This window comes from Bombina bombina, chromosome 1 (assembly GCF_027579735.1).
Source record: "Bombina bombina isolate aBomBom1 chromosome 1, aBomBom1.pri, whole genome shotgun sequence".
NCBI classification, from domain to species: Eukaryota; Metazoa; Chordata; class Amphibia; order Anura; family Bombinatoridae; genus Bombina; species Bombina bombina.
Genome location: NC_069499.1, coordinates 361,612,400 through 361,628,774, shown reverse-complemented (window position 1 = coordinate 361,628,774; position 16,375 = coordinate 361,612,400). Strand labels below are relative to the sequence as shown.

The following is a 16,375-nucleotide window of genomic DNA, read 5'->3' as shown; positions in this document are numbered from 1 at the left end:
AGGGCAAGGTTTTTACTCAAATCTGTTTGTGGTTCCCAAAAAAAGAGGGAACCTTCAGGCCAATCTTGGACCTGAAGATCTTAAACAAATTCCTAAGGGTTCCATCGTTCAAAATGGAAACTATTCGAACCATCCTACCCATGATCCAAGAGGGTCAGTATATGACCACAGTGGACTTAAAGGATGCCTACCTTCACATACCGATTCACAAAGATCATTATCGGTACCTAAGGTTTGCCTTTCTAGACATGCATTACCAGTTTGTAGCTCTTCCCTTCGGGTTGGCTACGGCCCCGAGAATTTTTACGAAGTTTCTGGGCTCGCTTCTGGCGGTAATAAGACCGCGAGGCATAGCGGTGGCTCCGTACCTAGACGACATTCTGATACAAGAGTCAAGTTTTCAAAATGCAAAGTCTCATACAGAGATAGTTCTAGCATTTCTGAGGTCGCATGGGTGGAAAGTGAACATGGAAAAGAGTTCTCTGTTACCACTCACAAGGGTTCCCTTTCTAGGGACTCTTATAGATTCTGTAGAGATGAAGATTTACCTGACGTAGTCAAGGTTATCAAAAATCCTAAATGCCTGCCATGTCCTTCATTCCATTCCAAGCCCATCAGTAGCTCAGTGCATGGAAGTAATCGGCTTAATAGTCGCGGCAATGGACATAGTGCCATTTGCGCGCCTGCATCTCAGACCGCTGCAACTATGCATGCTAAGTCAGTGGAATGGGGATTACTCGGATCTGTCCCCTTTACTAAATCTGGACCAGGAGGCCAGAGATTCTCTTCTCTGGTGGTTGTCGCAGGTTCATCTGTCCAAAGGAATGACTTTTCGCAGACCAGATTGGACGATTGTAACAACAGATGCCAGCATTCTAGGGTGCAGTCTGGAACTCCCTGAAGGCTCAGGGATCGTGGACTCAGGAGGAGAAACTCCTCCCAATAAACATTCTGGAATTAAGAGCAATATTCAATGCACTTCTAGCTTGGCCTCAGTTAGCAACACTGAGGTTCATCAGATTTCAGTCGGACAACATCACGACTGTGGCTTACATCAATCATCAAGGGGGAACCAGGAGTTCCCTGTCGATGTTGGAAGTCTCGAAGATAATTCGCTGGGCAGAGTCTCACTCTTGTCACCTGTCAGCGATCTACATCCCAGGCGTGGGGAACTGGGAGGCGGACTTTCTAAGTCGCCAGACTTTTCATCCGGGGGAGTGGGAACTTCACTCGGAGGTGTTTGCTCAACTGATTCATCGTTGGGGCGAACCGGAGCTGGATCTCATGGCATCTCGCCAGAACGCCAAGCTTCCTTGTTACGGATCCAGGTCCAGGGACCCGGGAGCGGTGCTGGTAGATGCACTTGCAGCCCCTTGGGTTTTCAACATGGCTTATGTGTTACCACCATTTCCGTTGCTACCTCGACTGATTGCCAGGATCAAACAGGAGAGAGCATTGGTGATTCTGATAGCGCCTGCGTGGCCATGCAGGACCTGGTATGCAGACCTAGTGGACATGTCGTCCTGTCCTCCATGGTCTCTGCCTCTGAGGCAGGACCTTCTAATTCAGGGTCCTTTCAACCATCCAAGCCTAATTTCTCTGAGGCTGACTGCATGGAGATTGAACGATTGATTCTATCAAAGCATGGTTTCTCGGAGTCGGTTATTGATACATTAATACAGGCTCGGAAACCTGTTACCAGAAAAATTTACCATAAGATATGGCGTAAATATTTATTTCTTTCATGTAATTAGCAAGAGTCCATGAGCTAGTGACGTATGGGATATACATTCCTACCAGGAGGGGCAAAGTTTCCCAAACCTTAAAATGCCTATAAATACACCCCTCACCACACCCACAATTCAGTTTTACAAACTTTGCCTCCGATGGAGGTGGTGAAGTAAGTTTGTGCTAGATTCTACGTTGATATGCGCTCCGCAGCAAGTTGGAGCCCGGTTTTCCTCTCAGCGTGCAGTGAATGTCAGAGGGATGTGAGGAGAGTATTGCCTATTTGAATGCAGTGATCTCCTTCTACGGGGTCTATTTCATAGGTTCTCTGTTATCGGTCGTAGAGATTCATCTCTTACCTCCCTTTTCAGATCGACGATATACTCTTATATATACCATTACCTCTGCTGATTCTCGTTTCAGTACTGGTTTGGCTTTCTACAAACATGTAGATGAGTGTCCTGGGGTAAGTAAATCTTATTTTCTGTGACACTCTAAGCTATGGTTGGGCACTTTATTTATAAAGTTCTAAATATATGTATTCAAACATTTATTTGCCTTGACTCAGAATGTTCAACTTTCCTTATTTTTCAGACAGTCAGTTTCATATTTGGGATAAATGCATTTGTTTCAATAATTTTTTCTTACCTTAAAAAATTTGACTTTTTCCCTGTGGGCTGTTAGGCTCGCGGGGGCAGAAAATGCTTCATTTTATTGCGTCATTCTTGGCGCGGACTTTTTTGGCGCAAAAATTTTTTTCTGTTTCCGGCGTCATACGTGTCGCCGGAAGTTGCGTCATTTTTTGACGTTTTTTTTGCGTCAAAAATGTCGGCGTTCCGGATGTGGCGTCATTTTTGGCGCCAAAAGCATTTAGGCGCCAAATAATGTGGGCGTCTTTTTTGGCGCTAAAAAAGATGGGCGTCATTTTTGTCTCCACATTATTTAAGTCTCATTATTTATTGCTTCTGGTTGCTAGAAGCTTGTTCACTGGCATTTTTTTCCCATTCCTGAAACTGTCATTTAAGGAATTTGATCAATTTTGCTTTATATGTTGTTTTTTTCTTTTACATATTGCAAGATGTTCCACGTTGCAACTGAGTCAGAAGATACTACAGGAAAATCACTGCACAGTGCTGGAGCTACCAAGCTAAGTGTATCTGCTATAAACTTTTGGTATCTGTTTCTCCAGCTGTTATTTGTATTGCATGTCATGTCAAACTTATTAATGCAGATAAAATTTCCTTTAGTACTGTTACATTACCTGTTGCTGTTCCGTCAACATCTAATTTTCAGAGTGTTCCTGATAAACATAAGAGATTTTATTTTTTAAATCCATTAAGAAGGCTATGTCTGTTATTTCTCCTTCTAGTTTACATAAGTCTTTTAAAAAAACTTCTCTTTTTTCAGATGAATTTTTAAATGAACATCATCATTCTGATACTGATAATGGTTCTTCTGGTTCAGAAGTTTCTGTCTCAGAGGTTGATGCTGATAAATCTGTGTATTTGTTCAAGATGGAATTTATTCGTTCTTTACTTAAAGAAGTGTTATTTGCATTAGAAATAGAGGATTCTGGTCCTCTTGATACTAAATGTAAACGTTTAAATAAGGTTTTTAAATCTCCTGTAGTTATTCCAGAAGTGTTTTATCTCCCTGATGCTATTTCTGAAGTAATTTCCAGGGAATGGAATAATTTGGGTAATTTATTTACTCCTTCTAGACGTTTAAGCAAATTATATCCTGTGCCATCTGACAGATTAGAGTTTTTTGGGACAAAAATCCCTAAGGTTATGGGGCTGTCTCTACTCCTGCTAATGTACTACTATTCCTACGGCAGATAGTACTTAATTTAAGGATCCTTTAGATAGGAAAATTGAATCCTTTCTAAGAAAAGCTTCCTTATGTTCAGGTAATCTTCTTAGACCTGCTATATTTTTAGCGGATGTTGCTGCAGCTTCAACTTTTTGGTTAGAAGCTTTAGCGCAACAAGTAACAGATCATAATTTTATAGCATTATTATTATTCTATAATATGCTAATAATTTTATTGGTGATACCATCTTTTGATATCATTAGAGTTGATGTCAGGTATATGTCTCTAGCTATTTTAGCTAGAAAAGCTTTATGGATTAAACTTGGAATGCTGACATGTCTTCTAAGTCAACTTTGCTTTCCCTTTCTTTCCAGGGTAAATAATCATTTTCGTTCCTTTCCTTACAACAAGGAACAAAAGCCTGATCCTTCATCCTCAGGAGCGGTATCAGTTTGGAAACTATTTTCAGTTTGGAATATATCCAAGCCTTATAGAAACCTATAGCCAGCTCCTAAGTACCTATGAAGGTGCGGCCCTTATTCCAGCTCAGCTGGTATGGGGCAGATTACGTTTTCTTCAAAGAAATTTGGATCAATTCCGTTTTTAATCTCTGGTTTCAGAAACATTGTTTCAGAAAGGTACAGAATTGGCTTCAAGTTAAGGCCTCCTGCTAAGAGATTCTTTTCTTTCCCGTGTCCCAGTTAATACAGCAAAGGCTCAGCATTTCTGAAATGTGTTTCAGATCTAGAGTTGGCTGGAGTATTTATGCCAGTTCCAGTTCTGGAACAGGGGCTGGGGTTTTATTTTATCTCTTCATTGTACCAAAGAAGGTCAATTCCTTCAGACCAGTTCCGGATCTATCATTATTGAATCGTTATGTTAGGATACCAACATTCAAGATGGTTACTGTAGGACTATCCTGCCTTTTGTTTAGCAAGGGCATTATATGTCTACAATAGATTTACAGGATGTGTATCTGCATATTCCGATTCATCCAGATCACTTTTAGTGTCTGAGATTCTCTTTTTAGACAAGCATTACCAGTTTTGTGGCTCTACCGTTTGGCCTAGCCTCAGTTCCAAGAATTTTTTTCAAAGGTTCTCGGTGCCCTTCTTTCTGTAATCAGAGAATAGGGTTTTGGTATTTCCTTATTTGGACGATATCTTGGTACTTGCTCAGTCTTCTCATTTTCGAAGAATCTCATACGAATCGACTTGTGTTGTTTCTTCAAGTTCATGGTTGGAGGATCAATTTACCAATCAGTTCATTGATTCCTCAGACAAGGGTAACCTTTTTTGGGTTCTAGATAAATTCAGTGTCTATGACTCTGTCCTTGTCAGTCAGGAGAAGTTTAACATTGATATCAGCTTGTCAAAACCTTCAGTCACAATCATTCCCTTTGGTAGCCTTATGCATGGAAATGTTGGGTCTTAGGACTGCCGCATCAGATGCGATCTCCTTTGCTCGTTTTCACATGCGACCTCTTCAGCTCTGTATGCTGAACCAATGGTGCAGGGATTACTCAAAGATATCTCTATTAATATCTTTAAACCGATTTTACGACACTCTCTGACATGGTGGACAGATCACCATCGTTTAGTTCAAGGGGCTTCTTTGTTCGTCCGACCTGGACTATAATCTCAACAGATGCAAGTCTTACAGGTTGGGGAGCTGTGTGGGGGTATCTGACGGCACAAGGGGTTTGGGAATCTCAGGAGGTGAGATTTCCGATCAATATTTTGGAACTCCGTGCAATTGTCAGAGCTCTTCAGTTTTCAGTTTTGGCCTCTTCTGAAGAGAGAGTTGTTCATTTGTTTTCAGATAGACAATGTCACAACTGTGGCATACATCAATCATCAAGGAGGGATTCACAGTCCTCTGGCTATGAAAGAAGTATCTCGAATTTTGGTTTGGGCGGAATCCAGCTCCTGTCTAATCTCTGCGGTTCATATCCCAGGTATGGACAATTGGAAAGCGGATTATCTCAGTCGCCAAACGTTGCATCCGGGCGAATGGTCTCTTCACCCAGAGGTATTTCTTCAGATTGTTCAAATGTGGGAACTTCCAGAAATAGATCTGATGGCTTCTCATCTAAACAAGAAACTTCCCAGGTATCTGTCCAGATCCCGGGATCCTCAGGCGGAGGCAGTGGATGCATTATCTCTTCCTTGGAAGTATCATCCTGCCTATATCTTTCCGCCTCTAGTTCTTCTTCCAAGAGTAATCTCCAAGATTCTGAAGGAATGCTCGTTTGTTCTGCTGGTAGCTCCGGCATGGCCTCACAGGTTTTGGTATGCGGATCTTGTCCGGATGGCCTCTTGCCAACCGTGGACTCTTCCGTTAAGACCAGACCTTGTGTCTCAAGGTCCTTTTTTCCATCAGGATCTGAAATCCTTAAATTTAAAGGTATGGAGATTGAACGCTTGATTCTTGGTCAAAGAGGTTTCTCTGACTCTGTGATTAATACTATGTTACAGGCTCGTAAATCTGTATCCAGAGAGATATATTATAGAGTCTGGAAGACTTGTATTTCTTGGTGTCTTTCTCATCATTTTTCTTGGCATTCTTTTAGAATACCGAGAATATTCCAGTTTCTTCAGGATGGTTTAGATAAGGGTTTGTCCGCAAGTTCCTTGAAAGGTCAAATCTCTGCTCTTCCTGTTCTTTTTCACAGAAAGATTGCTATTCTTCCTGATATTCATTGTTTTGTACAAGCTTTGGTTCGTATAAAGCCTGTCATTAAGTCAATTTCTCCTCCTTGGAGTTTGAATTTGGTTCTGGGGGCTCTTCAAGCTCCTCCATTTGAACCTATGCATTCATTGGATATTAAATTACTTTCTTGGAAAGTTTTGTTCCTTTTGGCCATCTCTTCTGCCAGAAGAGTTTCTGAATTATCTGCTCTTTCTTGTGAGTCTCCTTTTCTGATTTTTCATCAGGATAAGGCGGTGTTGCGAACTTCTTTTGAATTTTTACCTAAGTTGTGAATTCCAACAACATTAGTAGAGACATTGTGGTTCCTTCATTATGTCCTAATCCTAAGAATTCTAAGGAGAAATCGTTGCATTCTTTGGATGTTATTAGAGCTTTGAAATATTATGTTGAAGCTACTAAGTCTTTCCGAAAGACTTCTAGTTTATTTGTTATCTTTTCCGGTTTTAGAAAGGCCAGAAAACTTCTGCCATTTCTTTGGCATCTTGGTTGAAATCTTTAATTCATCTTGCCTATGTTGAGTCGGGTAAGACTCCGCCTCATAGGATTACAGCTCATTCTACTAGTTCAGTTTCTACTTCCTGGGCGTTTAGGAATGAAGCTTCGGTTGATCAGATTTGCAAAGCGGCAACTTGGTCCTCTTTGCATACTTTTAACAAATTCTACCATTTTGTTGTATTTTCTTCTTCTGAAGCAGTTTTTGGTAGAAAAGTACTTCAGGCAGCGGTTTCAGTTTGAATCTTCTGCTTATGTTTTTCATTAAACTTTATTTTGGGTGTGGATTATTTTCAGCAGGAATTGGCTGTCTTTATTTTATCCCTCCCTCTCTAGTGACTCTTGTGTGGAAAGATCCACATCTTGGGTAGTCATTATCCCATACGTCACTAGCTCATGGACTCTTGCTAATTACATGAAAGAAAACATAATTTATGTAAGAACTTACCTGATAAATTCATTTCTTTCATATTAGCAAGAGTCCATGAGGCCCGCCCTTTTTTGTGGTGGTTATGATTTTTTTGTATAAAGCACAATTATTCCAATTCCTTATTTTATATGCTTTCGCACTTTTTTCTTATCACCCCACTTCTTGGCTATTCGTTAAACTGAATTGTGGGTGTGGTGAGGGGTGTATTTATAGGCATTTTAAGGTTTGGGAAACTTTGCCCCTCCTGGTAGGAATGTATATCCCATACGTCACTAGCTCATGGACTCTTGCTAATATGAAAGAAATGAATTTATCAGGTAAGTTCTTACATAAATTATGTTATTGGTGTGAATCCAAGAGTTACTCATGGAGTAAGGTTAGGATTCCTAGGATATTGTCTTTTCTACAAGAGGGTTTAGAAAAGGGTTTATCTGCTAGTTCGTTAAAGGGACAGATTTCTGCTCTGTCTATTCTTTTACACAAACGTCTGGCAGAGAATCCAGACGTCCAGGCTTTTTTTCAGGCTTTGGCTAGGATTAAGCCTGTGTTTAAAACTGTTGCTCCTCCGTGGAGCTTAAACTTGGTTCTTAAAGTTCTTCAGGGTGTTCCGTTTGAACCCCTTCATTCCATTGATATTAAGCTTTTATTTTGGAAAGTTCTGTTTTTGATGGCTATTTCCTCGGCTCGAAGAGTCTCTGAGTTATCTGCCTTACATTGCGATTCTCCTTATCTGATTTTCCATTCAGACAAGGTAGTTCTGCGTACTAAACCTGGGTTTTTACCTAAGGTTGTTTCTAACAGGAATATCAATCAAGAGATTGTTGTTCCATCATTATGTCCTAATCCTTCTTCAAAAAAGGAACGTCTTTTGCATAATCTGGACGTAGTCCGTGCCCTGAAGTTCTACTTACAGGCAACTAAAGATTTTCGGCAAACTTCTTCTCTGTTTGTCGTTTATTCTGGTCAGAGGAGAGGTCAAAAGGCTTTGTCCACCTCTCTCTCTTTTTGGCTTCGTAGCATAATACGTTTAGCCTATGAGACTGCTGGACAGCAGCCTCCTGAAAGAATTACAGCTCATTCCACTAGAGCTGTGGCTTCCACCTGGGCCTTTAAGAATGAGGCCTCTGTTGAACAGATTTGCAAGGCTGCAACTTGGTCTTCACTTTATACCTTTTCAAAATTTTACATATTTGACACTTTTGCTTCTTCGGAGGCTGTTTTTGGGAGAAAGGTTCTACAGGCAGTGGTTCCTTCTGTTTAATGTTCCTGCCTTGTCCCTCCCATCATCTGTGTACTTTAGCTTTGGTATTGGTATCCCATAAGTAATGGATGACCCGTGGACTGAACACACTTAACAAGAGAAAACATAATTTATGCTTACCTGATAAATTTATTTCTCTTGTAGTGTGTTCAGTCCACGGCCCGCCCTGTCTTTTTTTGAGGCAGTTCTAAATTTTAATTAAAGCTCCAGTCACCACTGCACCCTATAGTTTCTCCTTTCTCGTCTTGTTTCGGTCGAATGACTGGATATGACATGTGAGGGGAGGAGCTTTATAGCAGCTCTGCTTGGGTGATCCTCTTGCAATTTCCTGTTGGGAAGGAGAATATATTCCATAAGTAATGGATGACCCGTGGACTGAACACACTACAAGAGAAATAAATTTATCAGGTAAGCATAAATTATATTTTTGCTTCATTTTTTAGATATCCTTAGTTGAAGAAAAAGCAATGCACATGGTGAGCCAATCACATGAGGCTTCTATGTGCAGCAACCAATCAGCAGCTACTGAGCATATCTAGATGTGCTTTTCAGCAAAGAATATCAAGATAATAAAACAAATTAGATAATATAAGTAAATTAGAAAGATGTTTAAAACTGCATTCTCTTTCTAAATCATGAAAGAAAAAATGTGGGTTTCATGTCCCTTTAAGTTTCTTGTATGTTTTTTTGTCATTTAACAGCCTTTCTGTCTCTTACTCTGAAATAAGTAATTTTAATTTAACTTTTTAGTCACAAATGACAGCCCACAAAAAGGGGCTGTTCTACATGCAAAATATACAGCATCTAATTATCTGACGTTCTTGCCCACCAGCACAAGCAGAGTGTGGTTAAATCTTCTTTGCATGCGCACTTGCCTGCTTGAAGAAGATCTGACCCACACTTGCTCATGGAATTGAGCATGCGCTATTGGAGCGGGGTATCAGCTGCTTGCGCTATTGGAGCGGGGTATCAGCTGCTTGGCACTTGCAGGCATTGCTTTTTTTAAGTAGCTTAGTAGTACAGCACAGAGCTTTTGTGTGTTTTGTTTTACATAGAAGTGATTATTATACATAGCGATGCTCGTTAATCCTAGTGGCAAGTCTACCTATACTTACCAATGTAAGCGCCACTCCATTACACGCCCAACACTCCCCTGGTGATGTAGAAGGCTAAATCAGCGTAAAAGACTCTGCATACGCATCTGCTCCAACAAGCTCTATAGTCCTACCCAGGTTGACCCCGATTATAGGACTCATATAATAAGTCTAACAGGGGGATTTGGAAAAGACATCATATTATAAGGCAAATTACAAGAAAACAGAAACCAACTTTTAATAGTATGTAATTAGTAAAAGTATTTTTTTCTTTTAAATTAACATAACTTTTTTTTACAGTTTAAACATTACAACTTTACTGTTTTTTTTTAATGTGTTTAAATAAAAAATTAAAAAAAATAGAAGGTCCTGATACGCTTTTTAAAATGAATGTTTTTGCTTTTTTGAGTAGAGATTCTCTACTATGGTGAGAGATGTACAAAAAATAAATAAACTGTGTTACATGTGCACCGCTGCTGTTTTCTGGTATCCACCTTTCAGAATATTCTACCCTAGTCATGTGTATAGGGCATTTGTAAAATCAATACTTGTACAATAAATGGAGCATCGGCGACAGCATACACGGTAACAAATAATCCGGCCCTTCCTCAGTTGTCATCTTGAATCTTGTTATGCAGTTTCTCATTGGAAGTGTAAATATTGGGAAATCATGCGTTGCAGTAACAGTGGGTATACTAGATAGTTTAGGTGTGAATATTATTGCTACATATATAATTATATTTCACTATTAGTTGGAGATTAGAAAGGAATACATGTCTGTTTAAATACCTGTTAAATAAATTATTACTAAGTAACTAAGCTGAATCAGTGCAACCACCTTAAGGAAATATAAGAGGGCAGGCTCTTTCCTTAAATGCACATGTGCAAATAGAGTTCATGCTATATCTGCGTTTTAGTTTGTGATTGGTTAAAAAGGGTTCTTTTCTTCTGGGGGCAGGGAAATCAATGAAAGGAAAAAAACATTAAACAGTATGGTAATTTGAGAAAATCTGCATTATTTGTTGCAAATTTCTTCTCAAATATGAATGTACGATGTTATGCAGCTTACAATTTGTGTTTAAAGGGACAGTATACACTCATTTTCATATAACTGCATGTAATAGACACTATATAACGAATAAGATGCACTGATATAAAAATCCAGTATAAAACTGTTTAAAAACTTATACACCCCCCCCTTCTTTTGCAAATGAAAAGACCCTTTACACAAACAGGAGCAAGCTGGAGAAGGTAGCTGACCGTATTCTGATAAAACTTTGGGGCTTGGTTTGGAGTCTGAAAATCAGAGCAATGTTATTTAAAAATAAGCAAAGCTATACATTAAAAAAAAACAAAAAACTTTATGGGCTATATAAATAGATAATCTACAAAACATTTATGCAAAGAAAAAATGAGTGTATAATGTCCCTTTAATTACTTTAGGTAGTTTTTAAGAGGAAGCATTTACCTGTTTGAGGTTACAAAGTTACAAATTTCATCCTTTGTTAATAGCCTATGTAGAATTTCCACACACACAAAAAAAAAATCTGTTTTTATACTCAGAAGGCTCTTTAATTTATTTAGATAACGGCAATTTTTAATAAAGCTGAGAGAAACAATTACAGAGCAGATTGTATGATCATTATTACTACAAAAACATGTCCTACAACTGAATGTTCATTATTATTTTTATCTCATGTTAACAAGATATAGGCCCCTCCACTCTGACCTCTTTCCTCATTTAATGTAACGGTATCATGGTGACATCACACCCACTGGGACTTTAGAGAGCTAGGTCCTTATAGATGTTTGAAAGAGGAGGTGGTTACAGCATTCCTCATTCAATGCATATCTTTGTTCACATTCAAGTAGTTAGTTTTTGGTATGATGAGGAATCAAAAGGTGCACTGGAATTATATAATTAAAATCTTAACAAACCAGCTGCACTCTTTGGAATGATCTGTTGTAAACTTTTGGGTTTCAATGCCACAAACCATAAAGCCGTAGAGGCTGCATTAAACAGGAATCTAATGGTCAACATGAAATCCTTTGCAGTATGGTATTTTTAGTATTTGCATTTCCTTATCACTTGCCTCGGGTTGGAAGCTCTAGAGTATCAGAGGGGAGATCTCTTTTAACATAATGTCCAGGATGATACCTAGAAACAAGCACATTTTAGACCACAGTGATCTACTAGCTGTATAACTGATGTTCCTCCATCACTTTGGAAATATCAGAGGACTCCAGCTCTTTGAAAACAAATTGTAACAGGCTATATATAGTCTAAGCAAGAGGTAGCAGAAATCTACTGTGATTTGTTAACGGCTAAAGGAGTGGGGCAATAGAATTTGGAAGTGATATATTAGGAGTTATGTTTTTATAGTGGATACCACATAACTTAAAGTGCCATAAAACAGGTTGAGATCTGTGCATATCCTAAAAGGGTGTAATTAAGTAAAAAATAGTTTGCATAAAAAAATAGTTTAAAAATAGTTTTGAAGTATTTTAAAATAATTTTCAAAAATACTTAAAATACTTAAAATAGCCATTCTGTCTGGACACTGTGCTCCACCCCTCTTATCAGTGTTTAGACTCTAGGCATTGTTTTTCACCTGAGTTTACAGCTTCTAGGCATACTCCAGCAGGTAATCCCTATTCATTTGTGCATTTTACTAAAATAACAAATGATATAGGTACAGCCATAAAAGGAATTGTGTGGGGGGAGTTAGAGCTGTACAATTCAGAAACTTAAAAGTAAGGGTTAAGGGCGAGGCACTGCAGTATAAATTTGCAGGTAAAGTAATTAATATACATATTATATTTTGTCTCTATCTCAACTTGTTTTATGTCCCTTTAATATCCTCATTTAATGTTTTCTGTTTAAATACCTGGAACATGCTATTTGATCTTAATGTCTCTGGGATGACGAAATTGTTAAAGAATGCTCGCCAGTCCTTTTTCCCTGGTGGAATGATCTAACGCTAAGGGGCGTATACTGCATTTTCTTATTGTTATACATTAACAAAGTGCACCATAAAATTTGTATTTTAAAATTCATACAAAACGAATATTTGAACCATTCACACAAAAAATGCAGGAAAACATTGTATTGTTAAGGTGCATCAAAAATAGTAACAAAATTATTCACCAAAACGTATTTTATGAAAAAAATTCAAATTTGTATGTAAATTACACAGGAATAAATCGTATTATATATGCACAGGGTAAATTCTAATTTAAGTACACTTACTGCGCAAAAAAACAAACAGAAATTTGTATTTGTAAGTACAAAATACAAAGCGTAATTGTTGATTTTTTGTAAAATTGGCTGAACATGGGCATTTCATGGGCGTGTAATTTTCTCTCTAATACCAGCTTAATTCTGTGAAGATTTTCCCACTACAGATCTCTTAGAAAAACACATGCATATAAAAATATAAGCGATTGTAATATGCTATATCCAGAAAGCAGTGTAGTGTGTTTTATATTGGCTGCAGGATTTACCTTTTTAAAGTGTGCACCCTGCTAACTTTGCTCTATGGAGCGAACTATCCCATTCCAGCAAGCTCCCTTACTTTCAATAGGAGGCATCTCGCAGCTCGCATGGATTGCCCCTTTTTAAAAGATAATTCCACCAGGGCACCCCTGCGAGGGTCGTCGAGAAAAAACATGTCTGATCTGGTAAAGTTTAGATCATTGGGCCCCTGGTAAGAGAGAGCTATTGTCTCTGGTTGTTAGCATATCTTGTTTCTTACCTTTAATGGATAGTGTATATATTTTGTTTTTTTTTATTTATTTTTTTCCTTTTTCCTCTGAGGGTTTAATATCTAGTTGTCTATAATTGTTTCTCTTGTAGCCTTCGAATATGTTATTTTGTGTTGTCATTTTATTACAATAAAGTTTTTTAAAATGAATAAATAAATAGAATCAGCATTGTGGGAATAAAAAAAATACAGTAAAAGAATTTGGTATGTGGGTAAAAAAACCAACCTTGGAATATTGGTTATACTAAAACAAAGCTCAAAATACAATTTGTTAGGCACATACTCTGTTTCAAGTCAGAAATGACAAAGAAACAACAACAAAAAAACTGCCTGATCTTCTACTAGTAAATCATATGCAAGTGGTGTTAAGGACATTAAGGTGGAAAATAGCACTAAGCCTGACTAATGCATGGCCTTGTTGCAGCCAAAAGGAAATCATATTGTTTTCTCACTCTTTTCCCCTACAACAATGTATGACCTTTAGGGGCATCTTACCACACTGCACAGTTGTGTCCTGGCACAGGTATTTTTTAGGTGTTTTTGTGGTAATGGGGCAATTGAGAGTCAGCCAACTCCTTCCAGCTAGTGAAAGCTAACTAGCCAGTATGTGAAGAAACAGGGTTATTAGCAAGTTAAATTCTTGTATCTTAAAGTTTGCCTAGAAAGTTAATGACCATTTTTTTTTTTTTTTTTTTATTTTTTTTTTTATTTCACCAGGCTATTATCACTGATCAGCCATATTTTTAAATTTGTTAATTCACAGTGCCAACAAACACACTTTTATATAAACAAACGTTTTACAGCAATCAAGGTGTTGATGTATCTGGCAGTTTTCAAACTCAGTTAAAATGTTAATTTATTGGGGAAGTCTTGTAATTAGATTTATGTTGCTTTAAATCTCTGTATGTCTTGCATTTATTTTTGACATATCTTTAGTTCTGTTCCATGTGAGTTACAGAAGTGCTTAGTTCTAGACATTACAAATTGGAATTGCTTACAACGGTTAGCATTATAATGGGTGGAGGGTACTACTCTTAGATTTCCTTGGTTTCTGCTACTCCATTATTTTTTTTTTTTTTTTTATTTTTTATTTTTTTTTCAGTTTTCAAAATAAGCTTTATTATCGAAATGGTATAACAAAGGAAAAAAGGCAAATATATGAACAGGTACATTGCCAAACAATATTAAGTTATTATGTAACATTTGCGGTGATACAGTTATTCAAATACATTTCGTGATGTGCTAGATGTACAATTCTATTCTAACAGCCTAGTTAATGTCATCCGGTACATAAGGTATATAACCATCACGTACTGTTTATACTTACTAATACTCGTCACATAGACTGTTTGCACGCCAAGAACCATCGCAATAGATGATTCTCTGTTGAAACCCCCCCTTCAGAAGCTGTGCGGTCACTTTTGGACCACTAATTTGTAAATGAAACATTTATTCAGGGGATTTAACCAAAAACTATGTAAATAAAAGAATATAATACTTGATGATATTTAAAAACATAATAGGTTCATAAAGATAAGGGAAAATAAAAAAAAAAACAAAAAAAAAAAAAACCTCTAACTGGATATATAGTCAAATGATTGACGTCATTAGGCAACGTACTGTTTAGTGGTTGTGGTGATAGCAAAAACTCAATTAAATTGATCAGCTAGCTAAAATTGGATGAGGTGCCTGAAAAGAAGGGTTTGATGCTGTTTTTGTGCTATAAGTAGAGAGTGTAAATTCTATATTCTGCAAGAATTGTAATATGGTCCTACGCATTAAAGATGCATTTCTATGTTATATTATGGGCCAGTGCGGCTTGTAATGGCTCATATCAGGGATATAATGGTTATAATGGTGTTGCATTATGCTGTTAGATTTAGTTATAATTGTTGGGATGTGATACCTGCTCCGTAGCCTCAATCACGCACTAATCTTTTTGGCGTTATAAGGCCACCAGTGCCTCTTTTATAGCTCCACACTTTTACACTGATAGCTGCTGTGTGTTGTTCGCGCACATATTAATTATAGCTCTAAATATGTGCAGTGTTCCTGCAATGTTTCACCCGCTAAGGACAGTATTGTCTTACTGCAAATGAGAGTTATAATTTATTTTAGAGTGTGTTATGCCCAATGCAGGTTTTTGACTGTACCCTCTTCATGGCTCCGGCCGTAAGCCAATGAGGAAAGGCGTGCGTTGTGTAGCGTTTGCATACTGCTAAAACAGGGAATGGGAGATGGTAATCTCCAATTTGTGAGCATTGAAGTTGTTCTGCCAGAGGCCCCCACTAACCTCCGGCTCAAACAAATATGTATGATCATGGATGAATTATACGTCCCCACTGGGGCCCCCCTCAAACCCTCAATACGGACATCAAAACAATTGCGATTACATATAACGTGCACGGTATCACAATAGAACCCAGCAAAAAACATCTAGTGCATATAAAGTATACTAAAGGTGGTGTTCCAGTTCAGTTTCTCAAATTATAGTGTGGTGAGGAGCCTTGATCACTTAATCAAGCTGGTTGATAGATCCTTAAATATTAGACATTATTAGCCTGTTATTAATTGTCCAGATGTGCTACACAGAAAGTGCGATCAGTGTGATAGGATATTAATATTTCTTATAACAAAACCTATTTGCTTCCTATCACTATAGCAATTCAAAAGGTTATCTTAAAGTATATCATTATGTTCGTTTTCCAGTATGTTTTATAACACCTCTAACCTCAGAAAAGAGACAAGAGAAAAGAAAAAAAAAATAAACAAATAGAAAAAATGCAACAATGTTAATGACCATTTTTATTCCTGACAGTTTTAACTATTTTGCACTTTTTGTCTCAAAGCTTGTTTTTACAAGCATTTTCTTATTCCATGTAGGGGGAACCGTCAGTTATCTACTCTTTTCAGGCCATATGTAAGTGTGTCACAGTTTTCATGTGACATTGCATTATATATATATATATATATATATATATATATATATATATATATATATATATATATAACTATCATAAAGGCTCAGTATAAAGCATTGATGTAAGAATTAATATAGTGTGGACTACGAAGTTCATACAGA

The 16,375-nt window shown here is 37.6% G+C and overlaps 1 protein-coding gene across 3 annotated transcripts in view; it reads left to right on the top strand.

Annotated features, from left to right (window-relative positions):
• The window catches only part of ZRANB3 (zinc finger RANBP2-type containing 3), a 1,006,798-nt gene that overhangs the window by 301,542 nt on the left and 688,881 nt on the right, over positions 1-16,375 (top strand). The window contains exon 1 of one of the 3 annotated variants that reach the window (XM_053698238.1): positions 14,400-14,459. The exons of the other annotated variants lie outside the window; for them this stretch is intronic. The gene's annotated coding sequence lies outside the window, so the exon portion shown is untranslated. Of the gene's footprint in view, positions 1-14,399; positions 14,460-16,375 lie in introns of those variants that run through there. 3 annotated transcript variants of the gene reach the window in all.